The sequence below is a fragment of the Salvelinus sp. IW2-2015 genome, linkage group LG22 (genome assembly GCF_002910315.2).
Source record: "Salvelinus sp. IW2-2015 linkage group LG22, ASM291031v2, whole genome shotgun sequence".
NCBI lineage: Eukaryota > Metazoa > Chordata > Actinopteri > Salmoniformes > Salmonidae > Salvelinus > Salvelinus sp. IW2-2015.
In genome coordinates, this window is record NC_036862.1 from 36,820,368 (window position 1) to 36,827,836 (window position 7,469).

A 7,469-nucleotide genomic window follows, 5' to 3' on the forward strand; every position below is an offset into this window, starting at 1 on the left:
GCCTCTATGTCAGGGGAAAACAGGACCTTAAAGTGACATTCCATCGGATAGCGTGTTAGTATATAGGCATGTATCTTCTCCGAGGTCACCCGGGTACCCACCAGGTGGAGACACAGTACTCAACAGTCAATCCGGCTAACAGAACTAGCTTCTGAACCGTATTTCCCAGGTGCTGGAGCTCAATGTGGGGAGTAACAGCGGCGTCCGGAACGGCGCGCGGTCTTCCTCGCCAACATCGGAGCCGGAGGCTTTATCACGGCAATCCATTTCAACTGCCCACCTTGGTCTCCTCATTACTAACTATGTTGGCGCCCATATTGACACCCTCTTATCCAACAACTCTCCAGAATGCAAACGGCTCTCTCTCAGAAGCCACCTGTAACGTGAGGTTCATAGAGCGTATTCGTGATGTCCTGCAGTACATGCGCCTAGGGCTGTTGCTAAGTGGTAGTGTTGAGGTGATGACATATACTGGGTATCTGCGAGGGCGCCAGATAGCTGCATCGTAAACAGATGGGCGGAGGAACAGAAAGTACAAATGTTTGACACTACTATGGCTAATACGCACCTGCCGATTTTGCAGATTTTCCTACTTAACCAAAGCATGTAGTATGGTCTGTAATTTTTGCATGATCCCAGAGGTTAGTTCCTATACTGGGCAGATGACGGTAAACATCATAAGACAACTAAAACGTAGACCGAAAATGGACTCATTGTATAATGATTTTTATATTAAATTCATATATTAGCATTTTAATTGCACTGACAGTAAGTATCTGATACATAGAAAAGCAGAACTAATAATTTGGTACAGAAGTCTTCCTATTAGCTTGTTGCAATTATAGCACACGAGAATCATACGTTCCTGTATTCTTGGACCAGTTTGTAAAACACACAAAATCAGAAATACTCACATGTAGCAAGCTAGATTTTAGTGAAGGATAAGTTAGAGTGCTACATCATTGCCCCTATTCTATAAAAATTACGCATGACATTATACTACGATTACATTTTCAAGTTGTACCGCACGGCTGTTACGTGACCCAAAACGGACTTTCAAGCAGATACCATACTCAACAGAATCTGCGACATCCGGCACAAGAGCCTTCAGTGTTCTTGGAGAGCTGTGCTAAGTTCCACTTCTTTTACCCGAAGAGCACCCCTCCTGTTTCTCAGAAATACTTCTCCTTTAACGGACGCCACTCCACTCATTAGTTGCCCTGGCTGTGTGTATTGGTAGCTCGTGTTTTTGAGTACACCATGCTAGCCCTGGCCTTTGAACGCGTGAACCAGACCCAGCCCACGACCCTGTCTTCATAAAAAAAGTTGGCCATCATTACTGAGAGCAGGAACACCTGGTAGCCAGCTTTATTGGACATCAAAGATCTTCCAGATATAACAACTGAGCAGACCTCCATCCCCAATCCTCCCCTCTCCCCCACACATCATAACCGGTCCAAACCGACCGAGAGATGGCGTGTTGTAAAGGCGACATAGGGATCGAAAATTGTAGACCTGCACACCTGCGTCCCTTGCCGACAAGCACCAAGAAATGGATGGTCTCCACCAGGCTTCGCGGATATTGGGGCGACTTAATCCAGGACAGATTAGGTGGGATGGGCTCCGGACCAATGCAAGCAGCTTGGTGAGAAGGCAACAACTGTTGCGCACAATTATAGAAAATAGAAGAAAATAGAAGAAGTTTCAAGATGATGGGTCATCCACCCTCGGTTCTGGGGCTCCCATGCAGACTCACCTCGTGGGGCATCATGATGATCATGGAGGAAGGTGAGGGATCAGCCCAGAACTTACACGGCAGGACCTGGTCCAATGACCTGAAGAGAGCTGGGACACAGTCTCAAGAAAACCATTAGTAACACACTAACGCCGTCATGGATTAAAAATCCTGCAGCGCACACAAGGTCCCCCTGCTCAAGACAGGCGCTGTCCGGCCCGTCTGACGTTTGCCAATGACCATCTGGATGATCCAGAGAGGAATGGGAGAAGTCATGTGGTCTGATGATTCCAAAAAATATAGCTTTTTGGTCTAAACTCCACTCGCCGTGTTTGGAGAGAAGAAGGATGAGTACAAACCCCAAGACACCATCCCAACCGTGAGCATGGAGGTGGAAACATCATTCTTTGGGATGCTTTTCTGCAAAGGGGACAGGACGACTGCACCGTATTGAGGGGAGAGATGGATGGGGCCATGTATTGCGAGATCTTAGCCAACAACCTCCTTCCTCAATAGAGCATTGATGATGGGTCGTGGCTGGGTCTTCCAGCATGAAAACGACCCGAAACACACAGCCAGGGCAACTAAGGAGTGGCTCCGTTAAGAAGTATCCAAGTCCTGGAGTGGCCTAGCCAGTCTCCAGACCTGAACCCAATAGAAATCTTTGGGAGGGAGCTGAAAGTCCGTATTTGCCAGCGACAGCCCCGAAACCTGAAGGATCTGGAGAAGGTCTGTATGGAGGAGTGGGCCAAAATCCCTGCTGCAGTGTGTGCAAACCTGGTCAAGAACTACAGGAAACGTATGATCTCTGTAATTGCAAACAAAGATTCTGTAACCAAAATATTAAGTTCTGCTTTTCTGATGATCAATACTTATGTCATGCAATAAAATGCTAATTAATTACTTAAAAATCATACAATGTGATTTTCGGGATTTTTGTTTTAGATTCCGTCTCTCACAGTTGAAGTGTACCTATGATAAAAATTACAGACCTCTACATGCTTTGTAAGTAGGAAAATCTGCAAAATCGGCAGTGTATCAAATACTTTGGTTCTCCCACTGTTATGTCCAGCCTGAGAACAGGACATGTCACCTCAACTACACCTCAGAGCAGTAACAACTACACCATGAATGGACAAGTAGTCTGAGAGGACTTGATTCTGAAGGTGGAAAGAGGTCAATATGGCAATTAAAATAATTGAGGAGACAAGAGATCAGTTGAAGAGCCCCACGCTCCATGTGGAGGAACCGCGCCCACCACTACAAGCGCCTGGAGAAACGTCATGTTCCTGAGCATGGACTGTGGGGACTCACCAGGGCCGGTCGCGGCCAGGAGGAGCCGGAAGGGGGGTAGTGAGCAACGGAGTAGGATGGAGTAGAGGAGGAGAGAGGTGTGTAAGACCCAGTCAACCTGAAGCAGCAGAGTAGAGGAGAGAGGAGGTGTGTAACTGTTAGGAGAATCTTGTTCTCGTGTTCAATAACCAATTCAATTAAAATACTCTGTCTGTTACTAAGAATTTGTAAGGTTCTTATTAAAATGAAACAGACAGAGGCCAGTCTACATAGTCAGCGTTATTATTTACGAGAGCTCTCCTTATCATTTCCTGTACATTTGGTCTATATACCTCACATTTCATCATAAATGTCCCTCCTCCTCTCAGAAACAATGAAAATATAGTTCACGAGTCTTCTCCTTCTCATACATTGCCTGCCACCTGTTATACAATCTACTACAAGCCCAAGGTCTCTCCCCTCCCTGGGTGGGGACAGAATGTCCTGAAAGGAACGCAGTAGTACAGCTTGTCTGTCGATAGCTCCTCTTTATCTCATACATTGTCTCACACTTGCACCCTGCTTACATACTAAAAAGGAGCAAAAAGTCCTTGTACTAGTTCTTGACTAAAAACTAGACACATCAGATTTAGATGTATGATTCTAATACATTTCATACAATCATACAGTGACAGGGTAGGATTCTGTTAGTTATAGTTCTACGTTAAATGTATACATCATTAGTCATTATTCATAAAATTCATAAACAGTAATGGCCAGTGAACCTGAAGCAGCAGAAGTAGAGGGAGAGAGGAGGTGTGTAAGACCCAGTGAACCTGAAGCAGCAGAGTAGAGGGAAGAGGAGGTGTGTAAGACCCAGTGCACCTGAAGCAGCAGAGTAGAGCGAGAGAGGAGGTGTGTAAGACCCAGTGAACCTGAAGCAGCAGAGTAGAGGAGAGAGGAGGTATGTAACAGCCAGTGAACTGAAGCAGCAGAGTAGAGGAGAGAGAGGAGGTGTGTAAGACCCAGTGCACCTGAAGCAGCAGAGTAGAGCGAGAGAAGAGGTGTGTAACAACCAGTGAACCTGAAGCAGCAGCAGTTCCTCCGAAATATTGAGTACACTGTCAACTGTTACAGAGATACGAGGGCCACAGCAAAAAGGACTGGGGAGTGGAAGAAGGTGGCGAAAATGTTGGACCGATTCTTCATGTGGATCTTTTTCTTCATGGTGTTTTCCATGAGCTTGCTCATCATGGTGAAAGCCCATCTAACTTCAGACCTGGGCTGTGTTCATTAGGTACGGAACAGGAGAAAATATGTTGAAATTAAGGAGGTATTACCTGAAATGGTGTATCAAAATGTTTTCTGTTTTACACCTTTTGCGTATAACCAAAATGAGAGAACAGGTAAAGCGACGTGTGCAATAAGTATGTAATGATCAGTTTCCACCTCCACGTTTTTATACATGAGGGCCTAATCTGAACACAAGGATAAATAAAGATTTCACCAGTTTTATTAAATTTTTTTGATATTCCAAACCTTTTTCATGTGTGTATGTTACCTAGAGATGTCGTTATTGTTTTACTTTTACAATTTAGTTGTCATACAGATGTCGGATCTTAATTTGAGCAAGTTTGCTAGAGCAGAAAAATAATCCTGCTGCAGCAGCAGGAAATGTGAAATTATATGTGGATATAATTCATTGACATTTTTCTAGGGATTGATACATTTTTCGTTAGGGAAAATCAAGTTTGAAATTTCAAAGTGGAAATTACAAACTTCAGAAGCCTTTTTAAACCTCACATACACCGTTTTAAATGTCCTGCAATTCTCCTGCAAAAGGTTGATCAAATTTAGATCCTACATCTCAACAGGTCGTGTGTGTTAGATGGGAATTGCAATACTTTAAATTACCATTCAGGAATGATTAAACAGAAATGAATAGTTGATTTAAGCTCTTTGAGTTAATTTATTAACATTTAATGAAACATTAAAATCCATTCTGACATTTCAAATGTTCAACCATTTGTTTCAAATGTTCATCCAAAATCCATTCTGACATTTCCTGATCCTCAACTGTATGTTCTGATCCTGAACTGTATGTCCTGATCCTGAACTGTATGTCCTGATCCTGAACTGTATGTCTGATCCTGAACTGTATGTCTGATCCTGAACTGTATGTCCTGATCCTGAACTGTATGTCATGTGTGTTGCTTTGTTGTGCCAACTTGTATTCCCTACTGATCTCACCTCTCTCCACAGAGAAATATTTAATTATTTCTGCTCAGACACTCTGCTAGTCTCCTTACAAATTACTGCATTTTGAATATCTGYATATTCTAATTGAGTGTTTATCCTCAAAACATTTCAACAGTGTCCCTGTTAGTCACCAAAAGAGCCAACTTTACCAGAACAGAGCTTTCTCATTGCAGCCTTTCTCTCATTGTTTCTGAAACGTTAGATGATAGGATTCATATCAGGGACACTGTCAGAAAGGAGTTAACAATACATATGTAGATTAAAACATTACAGTGAATGTGTTCAGACTTGGCACTGATGTGATGTGAAAGTTATACAGACAGCAGGTAAATAGAGCCCAGATGCCCATGCTGCTGTAGCCGATAGACCACATTCTCTTAGTGATAATGCTGCTGTAGCCGATAGACCACATTCTCTTAGTGATTAGCCGAAAGACCCCATTCTCTTAGTAATAATGCTGCTGTAGCCGATAGACCACATTCTCTTAGTGATAATGCAGCTGTAGCCGAAAGACCCCATTGTCTTAGTGATAATGCAGCTGTAGCCGATAGACCCCATTCTCTTAGTGATAATGCAGCTGTAGCCGATAGACCACAGTCTCTTAGTGATAATGCAGCTGTAGCCGAAAGACCCCATTCTCTTAGTGATAATGCAGCTGTAGCCGATAGACCACATTCTCTTAGCGATAATGCAGCTGTAGCCGATAGACCACATTCTCTTAGTGATAATGCAGCTGTAGCCGATAGACCACATTCTCTTAGTGATAATGCAGCTGTAGCCGATAGACCACATTCTCTTAGTGATAATGCAGCTGTAGCCGAAAGACCCCATTCTCTTAGTGATAATGCAACTGTAGCCGATAGACCACATTCTCTTTAGTGATAATGCAGCTGTAGCCGATAGACCACATTCTCTTAGTGATAATGCAGCTGTAGCCGATAGACCCATTGTCTTACTGATAATGCAGCTGTAGCCGATATACCCATTCTCTTAGTGATAATGCTGCTGTAGCCAATTGACCACATTCTCTTAGTGATAATGCAGCTGTAGCCGATAGACCCCATTCTCTTAAATGTGATATTGTTAAGAGAAACAAAGATTATCCCTTTAAGTATTAGCTGTTTCGTAAACCAGGCTTTATTCTCTGTTTACGGTGGATTGAACTGTATGTCCTGATCCTGAACTGTATGTCCTGATCCTGAACTGTATGTCCTGATCCTGAACTGTATGTCTGATCCTGAACTGTATGTTCTGATCCTGAACTGTATGTCTGATCTGAACTGTATGTTGATCCTAACTGTATTTCTGATCCTGAACTGTATGTCTGATCCTGAACTGTATGTTCTGATCCTGAACTGTATGTTCTGATCCTGAACTGTATGTCCTGATCCTGAACTGTATGTTCTGATCCTGAACTGTATGTCTGATCCTGAACTGTATGTTCTGATCCTGAACTGTATGTTCTGATCCTGAACTGTATGTTTCTGATCCTGACTGTATGTCCTGATCCTGAACTGATATTCCTGATCCTGAACTGTATGTTCTGATCCTGAACTGTATGTCTGATCCTGAAATGTATGTCTGATCCTGAACTGTATGTTCCGATCCTGAACTGTATGTCTGATCCTGAACTGTCTGTTCTGATCCTGAACTGTATGTTCTGATCCTGAACTGTATGTTCGATCCTGAACTGTATGTTCTGATCCTGAACTGTATGTTCTGATCCTGAACTGTATGTCCTGATCCTGAACTGTATGTTCTGATCTGAACTGTATGTTCTGATCTGAACTGTATGTCATGATCCTGAACTGTATGACATGTGTGTTGCTTTGTTGTGCCAACTTGTATTCCCTACTGATCTCACCTCTCTCCACAGAGAAATATTTAATTATTTTCTGCTCAGACACTCTGCTAGTCTCCTTACAAATTACTGCATTTTGATATCTGTATATTCTAATTGAGTGTTTATCCTCAAAACATTTCAACAGTGTCCCTGTTAGTCACCAAAAGAGCCAACTTTACCAGAACAGAGCTTTCTCATTGCAGCCTTTCTCTCATTGTTTCTGAAACGTTAGATGATAGGATTCATATCAGGGACACTGTCAGAAAGGAGTTAACAATACATATGTAGATTAAAACATTACAGTGAATGTGTTCAGACTTGGCACTGATGTGATGTGAAAGTTATACAGACAGCAGGTGT

General features: G+C 42.9%; 1 pseudogene; it reads left to right on the plus strand.

Annotated features, from left to right (window-relative positions):
* Window positions 1–509, plus strand: part of LOC139022746 (neuronal acetylcholine receptor subunit alpha-9-I-like) — an 11,958-nt pseudogene extending 11,449 nt beyond the window's left edge.
* Window positions 510–7,469: the final 6,960 nt, after the last annotated feature.